This window comes from Sorex fumeus, unplaced genomic scaffold (assembly GCF_029834395.1).
Source record: "Sorex fumeus unplaced genomic scaffold, SorFum_2.1 ptg000061l, whole genome shotgun sequence".
Taxonomy (NCBI): domain Eukaryota; kingdom Metazoa; phylum Chordata; class Mammalia; order Eulipotyphla; family Soricidae; genus Sorex; species Sorex fumeus.
In genome coordinates, this window is record NW_026606118.1 from 24,248,773 (window position 1) to 24,271,505 (window position 22,733).

Below are 22,733 nucleotides of genomic sequence, written 5' to 3' on the forward strand. Positions count from 1 at the left end.
TACAACAGATATAACACTTACCTTACATGTGGCCAACCAGATTTCTATGTTGGGACCTATATGGTCCCCAGAACTCAGCAAGGAATAAGCTCTGAGCTCAGAATCCGGAATAAACCCTAAGTATCACCAGATACAGTCACACACACAAAAAATCATTCAGATACGATGCAGATTTTGTACTTTTCATTTCAGTTAATTTAATCTTAAATTTTTTTTTAGTCACTGACTCACTCCCTACATCTTTGCTCTATTTTATTACAAATATCTCTATCTTCCCTGTTCCCAGTGACTATTTATTCTTTCAGTTGTCATGTCTACTATGAAATGAATTTGGTCTTTGATAATATTACCTGATTTTAGTGTTAAATATGATTATTTTTCTAGGAAACTCATATAAAAGTCAAATTATAAGCCCGACTAATGGTAACATTAGGAAAATATATGTCTATATGTAATATATGCATAGTCTTATATAGTAATTCTCATATCTTAAATACAAATCTTGTAATTTGTTTTTTTACATAGTCACAACTCAAAACAGTATAAGAGAATGTTTTTTAACTTCCCATAGCCTCCTTTATTTCTATTTTTAGTCAATAAATGTCTGTTTTGATTAATGTGACAGTTCTTAAAATAAATATTAATAATCTTGTATGAATTCTTGTATAAGAATTACATAGTATTACATCTGTGAGATCAATTATAGTATTAAATACAGCAAACATTATAGGCTGTGGAGATGCTATAGAATCAATGTCTGTTGTATGTTGTATTTTGAGTTCAAACCCTGGTAATATATGCCCCTCTGAGTACAGCCTGGTGTGGGCCTCTATTAAAAAAATACAATGGTGATTCTTTTAACCACTATATCTCAAGATGCAAATATTTTTTTGTCTCAAGATGCTCTATATTTTTATTATACTTTTCAGAAAATTTGAGGCCTTTCAGAATATTTATATCCACAAATTGATATGTGCGGATGTGTAACTTCATAGGTTACACAAACAAAGATTTGTTTGGAAATGCTTAAGTGTTTAATGTTTGTATATTTCTGAGACTAATTGTGTGTTGCTATGGTTGTTAATCAACACTTCGGTCACTATTTGGTATAGTGAGTGTCCTTGGATTTCATCACAACATAATTCTGCTTCACCAGAATTCTGTTGAGACAGAAGCGGTCATTGAAGCCCTAGCCAATCAGGGCATTCAAGCACAATACATAAAGATCCTCCGTGAGCTGTATTGCGGATTCACTACCAGGATATCACCATTCTACAAAGAAGTGATCATTGATGTCAAGAAAAGGGTTCGGCAGGGTGATACCATTTCACCGAAACTCTTCAGTGCCACCCTCGAGAACATCATGCGACGACTGGAATGGGAAGGAATGGGAGTGAAGATAGATGATCGGCAACTACACCACCTCCACTTTGCTGATGACATTGTTTTAATATCACCAAACATCAGCCAAGCGGCACAAATGCTGGCCGACTTTGACCGTGAGTGTGGAAAGGTAGGACTAGAGCTGAATCTTATGAAGACAATGTTTATGAGAAACAGCCTTGTTCCTGACGCCCCATTCGCTCTCAACGGAACGACCATCTCTGAATGCAAGAGCTATGTGTACCTAGGTCGAGAAGTCAACAAGACAAATGACCTGGCACCCGAGCTGCTCAGGAGGAAGAGAGCGGCTTGGAACGCCTTCAAGAACGTCGAAGAAATAGCTAAGAGGACGAAGAACCTCCGGCTCCTGGCACGTCTCTTTGATTCCACTGTTCTTCCTGCATTAACATATGCCTCAGAGACCTGGGCCCTACACAAACAGGATGAGAACACTATTCAGGTCTCCCAAAGAAGAATAGAAAGAGCTATGATTGGAATATCACGTTTCACTCAAATGAGAGAAAAAATCCGGAGTTCCGACATCCATCGACGATCAAGAATCAGGGATGCTGTCTCATTTGCCAAGGTGTCAAAAATCAGATGGGCTGGTCACATAATGAGATTTAAAGACGACTGCTGGAATAGAGCTGTTACTGACTGGATTCCACGGGATGTCAAAAGACCGCGTGGCCGCCCACCTACCAGATGGTCAGACTTCTTCGTCAAGATCATGAACCATTGGTTTGAGGCTCTTCATGTTCCCAGAGCAAACAGATGCCATTGGGCTACACTAGCATGCGACAGGGACAAATGGAGATGTTACTGGCGCCCACTCGAGCAAATCGACCTCTAATGGGAAGTTAAGTGATTAAGTGATAATTCTGCTTCACTTTTCTTTTATTAATCCATACTTTGATTTCTTAATTTTCTCTTTACTTTTAACATTTTAGTTTTACTCTCTGGAGCGATAGCACAGCGGATAGGGCGTTCCTCTTACAAGCGGCCAACATGGCCGACCCGAGTTCGATTCCTCCACCCCTCTCGGAGAGCCCGGCAAGCTACCAAGAGTATTCGATATGCCAGACACAGTAACAACAAAGTCTCCAATGGAGACGTTACTGGGCCTGCTCGAGCAAATCGACGATCAATGGGAGGGCCTTTACCTTTACCTTTTACCTTTTACCTCTTTTATTGTTGCCTTTGTAATATTGCTTTTAATATTATAATATTCACATTAAAGGTTTCAATATACCAATGTAAAAATTCTAGTGCAAGAATCTTAAAATGGTGCAAATCATTTTCCTCATGTTTCCATTTATATAAAGGTTGTTATGTTATATATACTATATCATATGATACTAAACATTGGGGACGACATAAAATACCAGATTATAATTATTATAAAATATTTGTTTTTATGAAGTATACTACTCTCCTTCTAACACAACTATGAAAATATTGCACTGTAAAACTGTCTTCCTGTTGTTCATCCATTTGCTCAAGCGGGCACCAGTAATGTCTCCATTGTGAGACTTGTTGTTACTTTTTTTGGCGTATCGAATACACCACAGGGAGCTTGCCAGGCTCTGCTGTGCAGGTGGGTTACTCTCAGTAGATTGCTGGGCTCTCCTAGAGGGATGGAGGAATCTAACCCGGGTACGCCAAGTGCAAGGCAAATGCCCTACCCAATGTGCCATCATTCAAAATCCGTGAAAATATAACAAACCATAAATGGGTTCAAGTCACTAGATATCAATCATTGTAGTAATGAGATCTCTGGGGAAAAAATAAAGGTTTTGTGAGAGTCCCAAATCATAAAGCAAGTATGAGTAACAGGGTTAAAACTTACTAAGATACTTTAGTCAAATGAGTTGAAAGTTCACAAATGCAAACAGCTATAATTTGTCATAGAAAACCTGAAGGATGAGAACTACAGAGAAAGAAAATTGCAGAGTTTTACTATGTTTATTCCTGAATATTCAGTTGGATACTGATTAGTTAATGTATTAATGTACACTGATGATTTCTAATGTGTAGTAAAAGAAAGCCTGAAGTAATACTGATGACAGAACTTGGAGATTATTTAGTTTTATGTAAATATCACTCCAAAAACCCAAACTAAATGCACATTTATAAAACTGTACATTTAAATAATAGTGTCTGCTTAACAATTTACAATTAGTAAATTTACAACCAAATGAACATAGATTAATTTTCTCAGTGTTATTGCATGTTCAGAAATAGTATGCCAGGATCATTGATATTGTTTTAATTTTTTTACTTCCAAGTTTGCAAAATAATTTTATAAACATTTTAATTTATTTTTTATTTCATTTGTAGTTTAAGTAACATGGTTATAATATTGTTAGATTTATGGTTTATGGTGCCCCAAATTACTGCATCTCCACCAAATATTGAACTACCCAGGATTCTCCACTACTATTTTTACTTTTAATCCACATCTTTTTTCTCTCATTTAAAATTGCTGGTTTTAAATTATGAGATTCTTTGTAGCTGATAAATTGTTTTCCAAATAGTTTTACCAGTGTTATATTATAACCAGTAATGCTATACAATAAGCAAAATTTCAGATATCTCCATATACTTGTTTCTACAGTCAAATTTTAGCTTTTAGCTTGAATGAAGTTTATTTATCATCAGTTATTCTTTTAAGTATTGGGTTTTGACAAAACATTTAGCAGAAATAAATTAGGAAGTGCAGCTGGTTGAATATCACTCAGCTGTAATAGAGATTTACTGTTGCTTCTGCTCAAGGATTATGCCTGGTGGTTCCAGGTTGCCATATGTGGTGGTGCTGGTCAAACTGGATGGAAACTAGATCATTTAGTGAGCAAGATGGAAGGACATTCATATTTATGGCATGTAAGGCAATAGAATAAGGGGCTAGACATTATCAAATTACGATAAAACATTGCTAGGATTATAAAACAACGATTATCCAATAGTGAGTCTGGGAGGTAGAGAAAAAAAGATGTGAATTAAAAGTAAAACTAGTAGTGGAGAATCTTGGGTAGTTCAGTTAATGATGGAGATGCAGAAATTTCAGGCACCAAAAACCATAAATTTAACAATATTATAACCATGTTACTTAAACTACAAATGAAATTAAAAATGAATTAAAATGTTTATAAAATTATTTTGCAAACTAGGAAATAAAAAAATTAAAACAATACCAATGATCCTGGCATACTATTTTTGAACATGCAATAACACTGAGAAAATTAATCTATGTTCATTTGGTTGTAAATTTACTAATTGTAAATTGTTAAGCAGACACTATTATTTAAATGTACAGTTTTATAAATGTGCATTTAGTTTAGGTCTTTGGAGTGATATTTACATAAAACTAAATAATCTCCAAGTTCTGTCATCAATATTCCTTCAGGCTTTCTTTTACCACACATTAGAAATCGTCATTGTACATTAACACATTAACTAATCAGTATCCAACTGAATATTCAGGAATAAACATAGTAAACCTCTGAAATTTTCTTTCTCTGCAGTTCTCATCTTTCAGGTCTTCTATGACAAACTATAGCTGTTTGCATTTGTGAACTTTCAATTCATTTGTCTAAAGTATCTTAGTAAGTTCTAACCCTGTTCCACTTACTTGCTTTATGATAAATGAGATTCTTTATACTTTAAAGGTATGTACATAATTGTTTGTGCTTTTAAATATACTAAACTATGAACAATCCAAAAATTCAGCAATTGAATGGTTCTAAAATAAAATTTAAAAATGTGAGTTTAAAAACAATACTGTAAAAAAATACTACTCAGTTATATATCTATTATTGCACTTTAGAAGATAGATGAATCTATAAATAATGATCTACCTATTTTGAAATTAGACTCCCCAAAGAGTACCTGCTCCATGATTCCATCTATTTGATATTCTATAAAATAAAACCTAAGCTATTTTGTCTGAAAGTAGATCAATGGTTGCCTAGAGACAGGGCTGGAGGTGGTAAGGGAGGGATTACAAAATGGTAGAATATGCTTTAGGAGTGATGGGTTTGTTATCTTTATTATCGTTACTGTTTATGAGTATAAGGAAAAGTCAAATATATTCTGTCACATGCGTTAGAAATCTGTAGTGTTTTAATGCCATTTATTTTTTAGTAAAACTCTTAAATGGTATAGAAAGCTTTATATTTTTATGCTCTGTAGAATTTTGTGCACAAACCAGATGGTCTACATTTGAAAGACTGATAAAAATAATCTGAGAAATCTTTGTCTGGGAATATTTGGGATAAGTAAGATAAACTTGTGGACACCTAGATCACTGACTTATTGCTTTCAAGGATGCTGTTCCATTATTTGATTATACTATTGTGTTCAATTTTCTCTAATACAATTTTTATGGTAAATCACCAATTTAATTTGTGTTAAACCTGTTTTAACATTTTCAGCACCTAATATTTTGTACAAAATATTATTGAAAACATATTGTTCTATAATTATTTAGAAGGCAGTTTGATTTTGAATCATTTTCTTAGAAAAATTACAGTCTATATACTTCCTTTCTTTTTAAAGAGTTAAATATGAAGAGGATGAACACAGAATTCATCAAAGCTGTATAACATTTTAAGACTAATTATTGACCATATTTGAAGGATAATTAATCTTAGAATATTTCAGACTTTGGTCTTAAAATGCTGTTTCAGATCATGATATTTATAAGGACTATTGTGGGTAGAAGTTATTCAAGATTAGCATCATAATAGCTTATTATATATGTCTGTGCTTACTTATATTATATATATTCATATATATACATATGGAATAAAATACATAAGAAAATGGGAAAAAACTGATAATAAAATTTTATTTTAATTAATTATATTAAATTGTACTACCTAAAATATGTTGATGCATCTAAAATAAAATGTATCATGTATAAAATTATTACAATTTTATTTATATGATTTTTATAATGTATATATTATATTTATATAACAAGTTAACAGATATGATCATGACCATGAATATTAAAATAGTAAACAATAATATATCTTTGAGAAAATCTTTCAGCAATGTGAAACTTGATTTGTATGTTCCAAATTTATTTACTTTATTATTGGTACTTGGAAGAACAACTGTAAAATTAAATAATTTCAACCTAAATTTCTACTTTAATTTTCTAATCTTTTTCAGAACTGCTTCAATTAAATTGTAAATATTCCACAAACACATTGTACTATCCTACTCATGAACTTTTACTGCAATGTACTTTGCTGCATTTATCTCCTAGTCAGCACTCTGAGATCTTATAGTTCATTTTAACATTCAGCCAAAATAATATATCTTCATTTCATTACAAAGGACATTTTAAAAGATTTCTACTGAAACAGCTTTCACATTATTCACTAAAATACTGTGTCTTCAGCTTACCCTCCAATCTAAAAAAGAAAAAAGGCTTTTCTAATGATTTAGAGTGAGTACATTTGTGGGAAACTGTGAAAGTCAGATATTGGTGTCACCTAACCTCATTATTATCTATCTGTCTAGGAGTTAGTATTGTTGACATGATCTACTAATTCTCAAAGAAAAAGTCTGAATTTGAATAAATCTTTTTTTAATACAATTTAATTTTTTAAAAATAATTGAAAATATTTTAAAAATCTGCTTATCAGACTATTGTTTTTTCCTCAATAACACTGTCTTATATTCTGGATAATTTCAATATTCTGGCAGATAATATCTTGATAATGCAGGAATTTTTCTGAGTGAATTTACAGTCCTTCAAGCACTTTTTCCTATAACTATAGCCCACACTGTTATACAAAGCTGCAATCTACTTAACATTGAGCATGCTTCCAAAATTCTAATAGTGTAACTCAATTGTTAACCAGAACTTCACATTTTCACATGTAAGACAAATTCAAAAACAAACACAATATAAGGGTGAGAATGGAGGTGCATATGCTATATACTACATTGAAAAATTGACATTTAATTTCAATTAACATGCAGCTAAAAGGACTTATCTTCCTTGTTCAAAGGGTATCTAATGAAAACATGATTCTTTGTAATTGAATGGTGACAAGATTCGGAATGATACTCCAGCATTATTTCAATCGTTTGCACAAAATTTAAAATTACCAACTGTGTTGAACAAATATGAAAACAAGGGAAAAGTTTTCTATACATTTATTGTAGATAATTTTTAATCTCAAAAAAAAGGAAGTAGCAATGTCATTTTATAGAAAATGCTAGTGTAATATTATCAGCTGATTTTTATAATTGATTAAATATGTAATTGTATAACATATGTAAATTGTAGATACTTTATACTAATTATAAATAGTCAAAAGAGAACCATAAAACTAACACAGGACATTTACCCATGTCTGGAGCATCACTATGGAGGAACTATTTAAAATAATATATTTTGATACTTTATTAATGTATTAAATAATATATGTTATTGCATATATTATAAATACTATCAGAAAGTATGTTGAAACTTATTTTACATATGCCATATATATACACACATCGATTCATTGGATTGCACATCTAATATAAGATTATGTCAATTAAACATTAAAATAAACATGTCAAAGCAACTGAGCTCTCAGGCATAGCCCCACCCTGTGACCATCATATCAGCACAATCATTTATTGTTCTTGATGCACCTCAAAGGTGTTCAGGTACATTCAACACTATTGCATTTAAATAATAGAATTCTATAAAAAGATTTCAACATCTCCAGTTAGATTGGATTAAGTCTCACCTAAAGAATTTATATGATTTCCTCCTGCTAGATATAGCACAGTGGGTAATTTACCTTGCATGTGGCCGACCGGGGTTCGATTCCTCTGTCCCTCCCAGAGAGTCTTGCAAACTACTGAGAGTATCCCGCCTGTACAGCAAAGCCTGGCAAGCTACCCGTGACATATTCCATATGCCAAAAACAGTAACAACAAGTCTCACAATGGAGACATTACTGGTGCCCGTTTGAGCAAATCAATAAGCAATGGGAGGACAGTGCTATAGTACTAATTTAGATAGTAAATTTGCATCCACCCCTGTTTCCAGAGTAGCATTTGCAACTGGGTATTAAAATAAGCATTGCTTTGAGGGTCCATATACTGTTGTCTCTAAGTGTCATTTACATTGTCTTTTGTCACATAGAAAAAACAACTCTTTCATTAAAACATGCACCAGTTTATACCCCATTACTGTACTTTTAAAATTTCAATCCTTGATTAGTTGGTCTATGACCAACCGTATACTAACTCCTCCCCACAATATATTGGCTATCTTCTTCTAATATAGTTCTCTTTATAGTGATCCCAGAGTTTCACAAACTCTCCTCTCTCTCCACTCTATCTCCTGTCAGCCATTTTTGCTTGCTTAATGCATCTGTCTTTAATCTTCCCTCTCATAGTTTTCCAATTCACTATTCAGTAGAAATGTTCATCAAAGCCAACAATAAGCCTAGAGTTCCGCAAATTCCCTCTTTCCACTTCATCTCTTGCCAGTCGTTTTCTTTTGCCTAATGCATCTATCTTAAGCCTTCCACTCACTGTTTCCAAATCCAATGTTCAGTTGAAATGTTCATCAAAGACACCAATAAGCCCCATGGAGCTCTCATTTGTCCTTATTATCAGCCATGCTAATGACATTTAAAAGGTTGAACACATCCTGCTCTTTAATGTTCTAGCTTTCAGGTTGCTAGGACACCGCAATCTCCTTTATTATACCAAGGATTTTACTGGTTCTCCTTTAGATAATTAAACCTAGATAAAAAAAATTACCCTCTAGATTTATTTTTATAGGATAAGTTAATTGATTACATATTCATTCACATATATTTTAGTATATCAACAAATGATTCTTGTATAGTTACTATACCCAGCAGCTATTCATGAAAAAATTAAAATTATTAAATTCCTTCATCTTAATAAATGCATTTGCAAACAGTAAAGTGAATTAGGAGGAATTTTTTTGTGCTACATATGCTCGATATCCTTATAAATGTTAGCGATATTGAGTGAAATGACATAAAAAGAGTATCCGAGGGACTTAAACTGGCTTCAAAATTGCAAAATTATTTCATTTTCAGGACTCTAGGAAAGGCATCATAATTTTTTTACTATTCATGATTCTAGGTTATATCTGTCCCATGGTTTCAGAAGAAATCAATTTGCTATAACTTGCAAAACAAGTTGCCTTACTTTTATTTATTTATTTAGGGGGGGCACACTTCTAGTGCTGCTTTAGGGCTTACTCCAGGATCATGCCTGCTGGTGCTCTGGTGACCATATGAAGTGTCTGGGTCAGCTGCATGCAAGGCAAGCACTTTACCTGCTATACCATTGCTTTGACCCTAAACGTGCTTATTTACTTAAAAAGAGTCATCATTTAAAAAAATATATATATATATAGGGCTGGCACCTTGCACACAGCAAGCCCATTTGAATTCTGGCTTTTAAAATAGTCATCTGAACATCAAGAGTAATTCCTGAGCTGAGTCTGATAGTAAGTCCTGAGTACCAATAGGTATAGCACAAAAACAAAAAATAATCAAATATATACATATACATATATATGTGTGTGTACACACACACACACACACACACACACACACATATATATATATATGCCTTTCACGCAGCCAACATGACCCACCCAAGTTCGATTCCTCCGCCCCTCTCAGAGAGCCTGGCAAGCTATGGAGAGTATCTCGCCCTCACGGCAAAGCCTGGCAAGCTCCCGGTGATGTATTCGAGATGCCAACCACAGTAACAAGTATCACAATGTTACTGGGCCCACTCGAGCAAATTGATGAACAACAGGAGTACCGTGACCATGATAGATAGATAGATAGATAGATAGATAGATAGATAGATAGATAGATATTTACTTAAACTTGTTTATCTAAGATGACCCTCTGAAACAAATACCTGTCAAAAAGTGGCGTAAATTCTGGAATAAGGTAACCCTGTATTTAACGAGTTTCACTTGTTATTCATTCTAGCTAGGTTCTAGTCAAATACTTTAATCAAGTAAAACTATTTCTCTTATCTGAAAAAGAAAATAAGGCAAACCATACAATAGTAAATGATTATGAATTGCAACAAAATACAAAAAGTACAGTGATTGACTTATTGTGGGCAATGAACATTAGGAAAAATAATGAAATAATCTCACTATTCACAATTCACAAATATATATGTATAATGATTAAAACACAAATATATTGTTACTAAAATACATATAAAATGCATACCAAACATTCACATGTTTTTTTCTTTATTAACCAGAAAAGAATGAGTATGGTTATGATCTGTCACTGTCACAGTCCTCCCGTTGTTCATCGATTTGCTCGAGTGAGACTTGTTACTGTGTTTAGCATATCGAATACATCAGGGCAAGCTTGCCAGGATTTGCCATGCAGGCGAGATACTCTCGGCAGCTTACTCTTGGTAGCTTGCCGGGCTCTCCGAGAGGGGTGGAGGAATCGAACTCTGGTCAGCAGTGTCGCCACGTGGTCGGCAATGTCACCACATGCAAGACAAACGCCCTACCAGCTGTGCTCTCTCTCTGGTTTCTCTTCAGATCATATAATAATGATAAAATTATTTTTAACCGTAAAGTATTAATTTTGTAAGAAATACAGTAAGTTCTTAATAGTACCAGCATAAATGTTTTTATAAATATCTTGAACATTTATACATATTTCTGACATAAATTAGGGTTATGGAACTAATTTAGTTTACTATATTATAAAATAAGATAATGATGTAGTACTGCAACATATATAATTATTTTATGTTGAATTGCAAAATTAATTGTGCGTTTTCATTTGTATTAAATGTTTCCTTTTTGTTTTTTTTTACAATTCACATCTTTTTGCCAATTATTATTCTTCACTGTTGTCTGTTGTTAGAACTTGCATTTATAGAAAGTTAGCTAACTAAAGTTGCTTCTTTGACTGTAATTAAGAACTTTATTATAAAAAACAGTAATATTATCTTGCTTTATGTTTTTAATGTGAGTTAGAAAATTGTTAAAAATTCCAGAAACACTCTTAAAGTCAAGTTTTTTGTGAAAGTCACTTCAGTTCTGATTAAACAGCATGCATAATAACTGAGGCTTTGTAGTAATTTTAATATAGGTAATTTTTTCTGTGTTATTTTCATTAAAATTTAAGCAAAGAAGCTTATTATACTCATTTTATTTTATAGTTCTCTGTTATTTCAACAACTGAATGTCAACATCACTACACAATGAAAAATATTTTCTATTTCCCATAATTTTCAGCATTATTCAAAAATACTGATAGATTCTACTTGCCAAATATTCTGTTTTCCGTTAATATTTTGGCAGTAGCACCAAGTTTGACACTAGAACATTTTTACTTGGAATCATAATTGTGTTTATGTATTCATAGGCTTAAAATTATGCAGAATACTTTAGATAAAACATATCTTAACAGACTTTCATTAAATTTGGTTCTAAGAGCATAAATCAGATGGTTTCCTCTAAATTACTAGCAGGGAGACACTTTCCCTAACTATACTTTTAAAAACAAACTTTTTCATGAACCTGTACTCAATTACCATTTTTAATCCTTACTAAATAAAAATTATATAAAACATATGATAGTATGAATCTTCTGTCCAAAACGCTCCAAGCAGCATATGAAACAGACTGAAATCACTTCTGAATATAGAAATAAAGGAAGAAAAATTTATTGAACATAGTTCAAAAATTATTTCCACAATTCTTTTCTTAACAGTTATTTTATATATTACGTGATTATCAAATAAACTTTACTTTGTTGCTTCGTTAAAGTATGTTAGAAGTAAAAAAATTATGTATAACTTAATTGAAAAAATATTAAAATATTTATTAATCCAAATAGAGGTGAATGATTTGATAAACCAAGATATACATAAACAAATATAATTCTAGGTACACGTGTACACAATTCTGGTACACATGTCCACATTCAAGGTCAAATTCAGGTGCACAAAAATACATTATGTTAGGGTCAGGTGTCTGAAAGCCCACACAGAGCAATGAGGTCTGCAGTTTATGATTTTATTTGGCGCAAGTCAAATAAAAGTACGGAGTTTAGAAAGCTGACCAGTCAGGGCCATCCTCTATAGTCGAAGAGCAACCCCTCCCCTTGTTTCCGGGGTCCTTTTATACTTTAAAAACCTCATCTGGGGAACATACAATAACAAAATAGGAGACTAACACCCAAGAATGGCCGAGATTAGTACCAGGAATTTTGCTCCATGACTTGGAGGCCAGCCACAAATGCTAGGGGAAAAGGGAGCTCAGATAGAGAAGGATGCACTAAATAAAGGGTGTTGGGAGGATCCTCCCAGGATGGGAGAAGCATGCTGAAAGTAGACTGTAGACCAAACATGATTGCCACCCATTGCCTCTTTTGCAAACAACAACACCCAATAGGAGAGAGAGAACAGAGGGGAATGCCCTGCCACAGAGGCAGGGTGGGATTGGGGGATGGTGGGCTGGGAGGGATACTAGGATCCGTGATGGTGGGAAATGGGCACTGGTGGAGGGATGGGTATTTGATCATTGTATAATTGAAACCTAAGCACAAAAATTTGTAAGTCTACAACTGTACCTCAAGGTGTTTCACTAATAAAAATTAAATAAATAATAAATAAATAACAAAACAAAACAAAAAAATCTTAAGGGACTTCCCTGACCATCTTGTGCCATTCCCTGGTGACTCAGTTGTTATCTGCATGGACTTCATGCAGGGGTAATTCTGCTTTTTGGGCTAATCCCCATTAATGGCGGGGGGAGTAGTTTTGCCTTCCAGGCTGATTCCCATAAATGGCTGTTATCTGGTTCAACTGACAGTTACTGGCAAAAGCTGTCTTTTTCCAAAAAATGACTCTGCTGATGGTAACCAAGGTTAAGTATTGTAGGAGGGGAGTAGGCCTTCACACAGTGTAGTTCAGAAAAAAAAAAATATTACTTTTTAATTTAAGATCCCTTTCCCTTATTAGTTTGTCAGAAAAGTCAATTTTAGCATGACTATAATTCTTTCTCAATATTCAAGTGTTGAACAAAGTTCTAGATTTTGTATACAGAACAACAAAATCTGAAAGGCAAACATTCTGAGCTAGGCATTGAGTAAGGCTTGGTGCTTTAACCTATATAAATAACTGAAGATATGGATGTTTTCCTAATTCAGATATTACATGAAGCTAAGAAAAGCCAAAGTATTATTTCTGTGTTCAGACATTGAATTTGTTTACCAGGGAAAAAGTAATAATTCTCAAGTGTTTGTCTGGGTGTTTTGGAGTAATAAATTTTCCTTTGAAACTTTCACGCCAATTACATGATTTAAATGGAAGAATTTATATAGATCACAAACTCTGTTCTCTAAGTCAAACTTTTTTGGGTCTTTTAGAAATTTCCTTAGTTAACCAAGTATTCCAACACCCAAATCACTAAGCTACTTTAAAGTGTCTCCTAAGAAACTTCTACATTAGGCCAAAATTTCATAAAAATTAAGACAGAACTTTTTTCTCTTGTACTATTACTGCCCAATTAATATATTTTGAAAAATATTAAGAAAATATTACCTTAAAATGGGCTGGAGCGATAGCATAGCGGGTAGGGTGTTTGCCTTGCAGGTGGTCAATGCAGGTTTGATTCATCCATCCCTCTTTGAGAGCTCCACAAGCTACTGAGAGTATCCCACCAGCACGGCAGAACCTGGCAAGCTCCCCATGGTGTATTCGATATTCCAAAAACAGTAACAACAAGTCTCACAATGGAGACGCTACTGGTGTCCGCTCGAACAAATCAATGAACAAGGAGAGAACAGTGCTACAGTGCTATCTTGAAATATTGTTTTGACTTAGAGCTTCAATTTGAGCCTATATAAGTTACTTTCTAGGATTTATGAATTTATGTTCAACTCTTTCTTAAAATCACCCATCTTTAATAAAGCTCCATTTGATAGATTTGATCATGATTAAAGAAAGTTAAAATCTAGAGCTGGGTGATTGCACAGTGAGTTTGATCCCCAGCACCCCATGTGGCTCCCGGGGCCCATCAGGAATTGTCCCAGAGCAAGAGCCAGGAGTAAGCCCTGATCATCACTGAGTGTGATCCTAAGACATAAACAAAACAAGATCAAAGAATTGAACTTAGTCCAAAGTTTTTCCCTTCCAATTTCCAATAAACTTTTATATTGTAAAAAAATCAACTAAATCACAATCTAAAACCATTTCAAATTGCCAATTATTAGAGAAGATAAACACTAAAGATAATTTAAATCACGAAAATAAAATTGACTGTAATTTTAGTATTTAATATGACCTGAACCCTATCATAATGTTTCTCATAACCTTTCTGAACTAAAAAAAAATAATAATTACAATAAATGCCTTACCAGAATAAAGAGAAATGTACTAATAGAATATAAAGTGTTATAAGGGATCAAAAGCATCAACCTCAGCCTTTTTTTTTAATTCACAACATAAAGCAAAACAGAAATTTTTGTACTTTTATTTTTCAGTTTCTATAATAAGTTTTCTCAATGTTAGACTTAATATTTCTCATTAATGAACGATGAATACCCATTGTATTTACTGGGTTTGCATGTCAAATGGACCACGGAGAGCTTACCAGGCTCTGCCCTGCAGGCGGGATACTTTCAGTAGCTTGCCTAGCATCCGAGAGGGATAGAGGCTTTTGGGGCAGTCTCTAATCACCTTTGTAAGTGTCCCCATGGTTCAAACCATATTTGAGTGCTATCAAATATGGTGCGGCAATCCTGGAAAATGGATATTAAGTGTTTTATGAGTGTCCAGGGCTGGAGCGATAGCACAGCGGGTAGGGCGTTCGCCTTACACGCGGCCAACATGGCCGACCCGAGTTCGATTCCTCCACCCCTCTCGGAGAGCCCGGCAAGCTACCGAGAGTATTTGATATGCCAAACACAGTAACAACAAAGTCTCCAATGGAGACGTTACTGGGCCCGCTCGAGCAAATTGACGATCAACGGGAGGGCCTTTACCTTTACCTTATGATGTGTCCAGAAAGCACCCTAGAGCGTGGCGGTAGGTAGGTAGTGGAGGTTGTGAAGGTCGTACTGAAGGTAGTGGAGGTAAATACAATGGACCTCATTCCCCTGATCTTGAAGGAGTCAGCAATATGGCAGCATAGAAAAGGATGTGAAAGGAAAGGCTGATAAAATCTCATGGCCAGATTAGGCTACCAAGATGAAAAAGACAAAAATGATTGTCTATACTTTCAATGCACGTATGCTGGCATCAGATGCATCCATTGAGGACCTGATGGTTCAAGAGCGAAAGATCAAGTACAACATTGATCTGACCAAGATAAGAAGGCATCAATCACATCACACAGTTTTCAACACTGGAGAACTGTTCCTCAGAACATTTGACAAAAGAGGCGTTGGAGGTCTCAGTGTCCTTGTCAACACGAACTTGGCCATGAGCATTGATTCATTCAAATGCCTAATAACCCGAATTGGATGATTACACTTGAATAGATGTGGTTCACTGCCGGCAGTTTCTATCTTCATTGTCTACGCACCAAAATCCAATTATGATGAAGGAGAATTTGAGAAGTTCTACATGGAGCTGGAGAAGAAAGAAATTTCTGTATAAGATTTCTTAGCTTGCATGTCTCTAATATATATTTTTGGGGAAAGGGGGTGCGTGTGCTTTAGGGTTGTCATGTCACCTACAAACACACTACTATATTTGCTTCTTTCCTAATTTAACTCCTTGCTATTTCTTTCTGTTTTTTGACATAATCCTTGTAACTGAAACTTCTAGTGAGATTAGTGTACATATTGTTTCCTACCTGATCATAGATGAGAGTTTTCAGATTTTACTCATTGAGCAGATTGGTTGTATATGGCGTTTACTAAGAAAAATTTCTACTATTCTTATTTTGTTAAAAATTATTATAGTAAATGGTGTTGAATATGTTCAAAGTTTTATCTAGATTTATAAATATGATCAAACTATTTTCATCTCCAATTTTGTTGTTTTTACATAAATCATATGAAACATATGCATTTATCTTTGGAAAAACTCCATAATTTATTGAATTATTTTAACCTGGAGTGATAGCTCAGCGGTAGGGCGTTCGCCTTACACACGGCCAAACATGGCCGACCCGAGTTCGATTCCTCTGCCCCTCTCGGAGAGCCCGGCAAGCTACCGAGAGTATTCGATATGCCAGACACAGTAACAACAAAGTCTCCAATGGAGACGTTACTGGGCCCGCTCGAGCAAATCGACGATCAACGGGAGGGCCTTTACCTTTACCTTTACCTTATAATTATTTTAGCGGAAATTATTTTAACCAATATTTAAACCATGTTCAGAAGAAATGTCATTCTCTAGTTTGTTATGCCTATATACCTTTGATGTAAGTGCTATTGACCTTATAATAACTGTTGGGAAAAAATACCATTTGAAATAATATAAAGTATCTTTTCAGGTAAAATCAAGTCATATGAGATCAAGAGTAGGAACAAGAGATAAATTCCAGGATGCAGGTACTGATGTAGCATTTTGCCATTCTTGGTTTCATCTTCAGCATATAATTCAGATGTGCGGATTATATGTGAAAGTATATCCTATGCACACCACTCAGTATCACCCTACAAATAATGATATCATGTAATATAAATCTGTGAAAATCAAATATCTAGATATTACAGACTAATGTGATTAGAAGCATATTCCATGAAAGAATAAAGAAAAGTGACAAACTTTAGCTAAATTAAAGCAGAGAAAACCCTCATAATAATTAGGATTATAAAAGAAAATAAATTACAATGAGGACCATAATAAAAACAATTCTTAATCTCCTATAAACTTTTGCATTTTAATTGAAGAAATTAGAAAGAATAAGTGTTTTTTTTTAAATAACCATATTATCTCTCAAGACTGAATCACAAGGAAATAGAAAACTTAGGGCAGAATAATCATAAGCAAAAAAAAAGTTAAGGGGCTATCAAATATCTCCTCCAAATTTCAGGTCAAGTTGGTTTTAGTTAGTGTGTTATACCAAATATTTAAAGGTGACCTCTTACCTATTCTCCTAAAGCTTACCCCGAAATACTTGCATATATGAGAATTTAAGTATCTTCATGATTAATTTCCTTTTATTATGTTATAAATTTAAATTATGAGCTGCCAAAGTAGTTCAGTGATGAAGCAAATACTTTGCATGTGGGGGTTCTGGATTTGGACACATGAGCATTGCCAGACTGACACTGGTGATGTGAATCCTGTCTTAGGTGAGCCTGACCTTGGAACACCTGGAGTTTACTGGTAACTGTCACTGTCACTGTTTTCCTGTTATTCATCGATTTGCTCCAGTGGGAAAGCAAATCCAGTAACGTCTCCATTGTGACACTTGTTACTGTGTTTAGCATATGGAATACATCACGGGTAGCTTGCCAGGCTTTGCCGTGCTGGCAAGATACTGTCGGTAGCTTGCCAGGCTCTCTGAGAGGGCGGAGGAATCAAACTCGGGTCGGCCATGTTGGCCACTTGCAAGGCAAACACACTACCCACTGTGCAATCACTTCAGCCCTGGAGTTTACTGGTACTCTGCTAAATGTGATGATATGTTAATACCGGATATGTATAGTAGGTAGAGAACTTGATTCGCATGCAGCTGGCAAGGAATTTATTCCTGATATTCCATATGGTCTCCTGAGTCCTGCCAGGAGTAAGCCCTGAGAACTTCTACATGTGCCCCCCAACAAAAACAAATAAAAATAAATGTGAAGATGTGCCCTTCACACAATAGCATAAGTTATTCTAAAATCTTTGAGATGCATAGACATATTTAATAACCAACTGTAGTTTTAATAATAATAATAATGGTGAGTTTTTGTTTAACATTTACATTTTATTTAGTATTAAATGATAATCATATTTTAGTGATAATAAAATAACCCAACCAAGTATGAGAAATTTTACTTTAAATTTTCTTCTTGTAGCTTTTGGAATTTCTGTAAAACTTTACTGAATTATTCCTGAATCATTGAAATTAAGGTTTACATGCTTTTTTTGGACTGTCTTCCTTGACTTCATAGCATCATTTAGTATATATCATTCTGTACCAGAGCATTGAAAAATAATAAGGGGTAGAAAATACCATATTTGCATATGGCAGAAATTGTAATTAATTTTATAATATCTAATTATGATATTGTCAAACAAGGCTATTACTCAAATAATTTCAAAAAGCACAGTGGGTAGGGTGCTTGCCTTGCATGTGGCCAACCCAGGCAAGCCAGGTTCGATTCCTCTGTCCCTCTTGGAGAGCCCGGCAAGCTATCGAGAATATCTTGTCCTCAAGGCAAAGTCTGGCAAGCTCCCTGTAACGTATTTGATATGCCAAACACAGTAACAAGTGTCACAATGGAGACGTTACTGGGCCTGCTCGAGCAAATTGATGAACAACGGGAGGGCAGTGACAGTGACAGAGATAGATAGATAGATAGATAGAGAGATAGATAGATATAGATATAGATATAGATATAGATACAGATATAGATTTAGATTTAGATTTAGATTTAGATTTAGATTTAGATTTAGATTTAGATTTAGATATAGATATAGATTGGGCTGGAGCAATAACATAGCAGGTATAGTGTTTGCCTTGCAAACTGCTCTCCCGGCCTAGCAGGGTTCAATTCCTCCACCCCTCTTGGAGAACCCAGTTAGCTACTGAGAGTATTTCACCCACACCGCAAAGCCTGGCAAGCTACCCGTGACATATTCGATATGCCAAACACAGTTACAAGTGTCACAATGGAGATGTTGCTGGGTCCGCTTGAGCAAATTAATGAACAACAGGAGCAAATCGATGAACAGTGGAGGACAGTGACAGTGATTTATTTTATGCATTTTACGTCTGTTTTCCATAAAAGAATATACAATGTGCATGTATATACTGAATAGGCAGTCAATGTTATGAGATGACGATGCAAGCATTTCTCTTAGGATGTCTTTTTCATTTCTTGGAGGGGGTGGTTCTCCCAAAATGTACTTAAGTCAGGGACCCAGCAGGAATTCTTGCCCATCGGTGCTGTTGATTGATTTCAATCAGAAATACTCAGGTCATATAGGAAGTACTGAGGACCTCAGGGGGCATAATTAGTAGTATTTAAAGGTAATCCAGGGTTGCACCTTCTGATGGTGGATCATTTGATACTGGGTATCAAACCTTTATCAGAGGGCATTCTAGGCATGAATCTTAACCATTATACTATGTACTGTCACCTTTAGTTTTGTTTCTTTTTTGGGAGAGGTGATGGAGATGGTGGTTGGGGCTAGAATCAGTGCTGCTCAGGGCTTTATGTACTCCTAATATCTATAGCATCACTTAGGATAGTGAGCTCTTGGCCCCAGATGTGGCATGGGGAATCAACAAAGGGAGCCATATGTAAGTCATAATCAAAATAGTCAGATGATAATTAATATGAGTAATAAATAATTTTTAAGTGATATGATGGAATATATGGATAAAACTCTGTATCACTATTCCAATATGTGGGAGGGCTATTTATTTGGGAATATCTTTAATACAGAATTATCGAGTCATTTATTTACTTGTTTCATATTATTTGATTACATTATTTTTTTTTAATCTTTGGAAAGAGTAAAAAGTGTTCTGAAGACAAAGATACCTTATAATGCCCTTATAGTGAGTAATAAATAGCATGCTTTTCCCCCTTCTCATCTAGTCCTACTTTTAAAAGAAACTCATGAATATTTTTCTAAGTAACCAGATACTCCATAGACACAGAATAAAGAAAAAAAAAGTAATGTATCCCTACTTTTAGATATGTCAGCTATACTTTAGGCTCTGTAAGAACCTTTAAAATTCTTTGGTATGTAAATAATAACTCTCCTAGGAACAGATTACTCCAAGTGTCTCCTCTTTTAAGAACTAGAGATATCTTCAAGTTCTGGGAACAAATGTTTCTTAAAAAAATGGAAATAACTCTGAGAAACTCGAAGAAATGATTTGTTGTTTAACTTACATGAAATCCCCAAACTATTTCTTTAAAGTTTATGTACAATTTAGATCCCAAAGAGCAATGTTTGAGAGTTCTACTGCTTTGTACATAAACATTTACTTCTTTTATACTCCAAAAATTTTTTTTAAAAATATTTTTACTGAAATAGCATTGTATGTAGATTTCAGATGTACATAACTGAAAATTTACCAATGCATTCCCTTTGTCCTGAGTTAACCTCACCCTATTCAAGGTTTTCTTTTTCTTTTTTGTAATTAAGAAATAATAATTAATTAGTAATATTTAGTTTTTGGTACAAATGTTTATCAATATTATATTTAGCTTATTTTTCTTTTTTATTGGACTTTCAACTTATATCTTCATCTTATACAGTACAGTAAGTCATTAATAATCTTGTAGTGGTATCTCATTATGGTTGGTGGCTATTTTCTGCTATAAGGGATGCTATTATTTCGTGGTCTTTGGCTTCCCTTATTGCTGTTAAGTTAGTCATTTTCAAATTAACTTTTACTGTCACTATAGCTAATTTAAGATTTTATCTTCATGTTTTTATTACCAAATGTGTCAAGTACAGCAATTTTTGTCCTGAGTTATTTGTTTTTATTAGCCTTTTAAAATTTGATGCTCTTAATTAGTTTTAAAACAATCTTAAATACTATTTTCAAGTATTTCTTTTCTTTATGTTTTCTATTTATTTTATCTGTATTTGTGATAAGTTGTATGTCAATTTTTCAGCTACCTTCAACATGTTTTATAATTTCTTTTATATTTTCACCCTTACATGCCTTAATATTTTATTCTGGGTTACCTTTAATTTTCTATGTCTTTGATATCAATTGTTTTCTTAAAGTCTATTTTATCTATTGTTAAATATGATCATTTGGTTCTTATTCTTATTACCGGGAGGCAATTTTTCCCACATAATACATAGTTACTCATAAAACTTTATGTTTTTTATATGTTTAAATAGTAACAAGAGTTGTTTGTAGGCACTTTATCTTCTTTATTAAAATTAGCTTTCATTTATGCTCAACTTCATATTGCCTTGTACATTGAACACTATGATTACTAGGTTATTTTCTGCAATAATATCATCATAAAACAATGTCTTCCGCATTAGATAATTTTGATTTGCTACTGCCTTATTGTTGGAATATAGTGTTTTGGGACAAGGCCTGAAATGCAAGAAATTCAGATGATGTGACTTGAAATTGCAAAAAAACCACGCATGTTTCATTACTGTTTTTCCTATATTCCTTAACCCAAGCAAAAGCAGAGGAAAATAAACAGTGTCTCCAACATGTATGGGTTCCTATCAAGAGCTTGTGAAAGCTCATATTAAGCTTCTTAGATAATGGCAAATTTATTTAGTAACAAACGGAATTTTCCTTGAAACAGGGTCCAGGGGGTAGCCCAGCAACAAAAGGTTTGTCTTGCAAACATGAGACAAAGAATCCTAAATCTTTGGTGAGGCCCATCTGAATCAAGCAGGATCTCTGGGGTTCAACTTTTTAATGCATCAAAGTACACAGTTTCTTGTACAAAATTATACATGAGTGGTCACTCCACCTTGTGTGTAAGCAATATAACTAGAAGATGTGTGAACATCAAAACTATAAAGTTCAACTACCCTTTAGTTTGCAAAAAGCCAATCTTGGCTCAACCTCTGACACCACACACATTTTCCCAAGCATCACCAGGAGTGAAGCTTGAGCACGGCCAAACGTGATGCAAAAGCTAAACAAAACAAAATAGAATAAGTGAACACACAGAAAGCAAGTATGGAAGCACCACAACCAAAATAGGTTTGAGACCAAGGGCTTTTATAAACATTTTTTTTACCGAAGGTATTTGAACAAGGTACAAAGCAAGTAGTTATCAAACACAAAATCATGAAATTCAGCAAAATATTAGTCATTTTTAGAATTTCATTTTTTGGGGGGAAGGGCAAACAGGGTCATACCAGGCAGTGCTCAGGGGTTATTTCTGAGTTTGTGCTGTATATTGCTATTGCTTCTTGTTTAAGATCAAATAAATAATTGACTGAGATTTTATTTTGTCTACCTTCATCTAATCTAAAGTTTCCTTGTGGAACCAGAGATACAGCTCAGTTTAGTAGGCCAATGAGGGCCTTTAGTCAGTTCTTATGTAGAGAATCTCCTCCATCAAGCATCAACACATTGGCTCACAACAAAGCTATAACCAAAAAGTACTTCTATTTTATTTCAAGTTTAGTGTTAAATTCTATTCTAAGTAATTCCCTGTGTTGCGCAT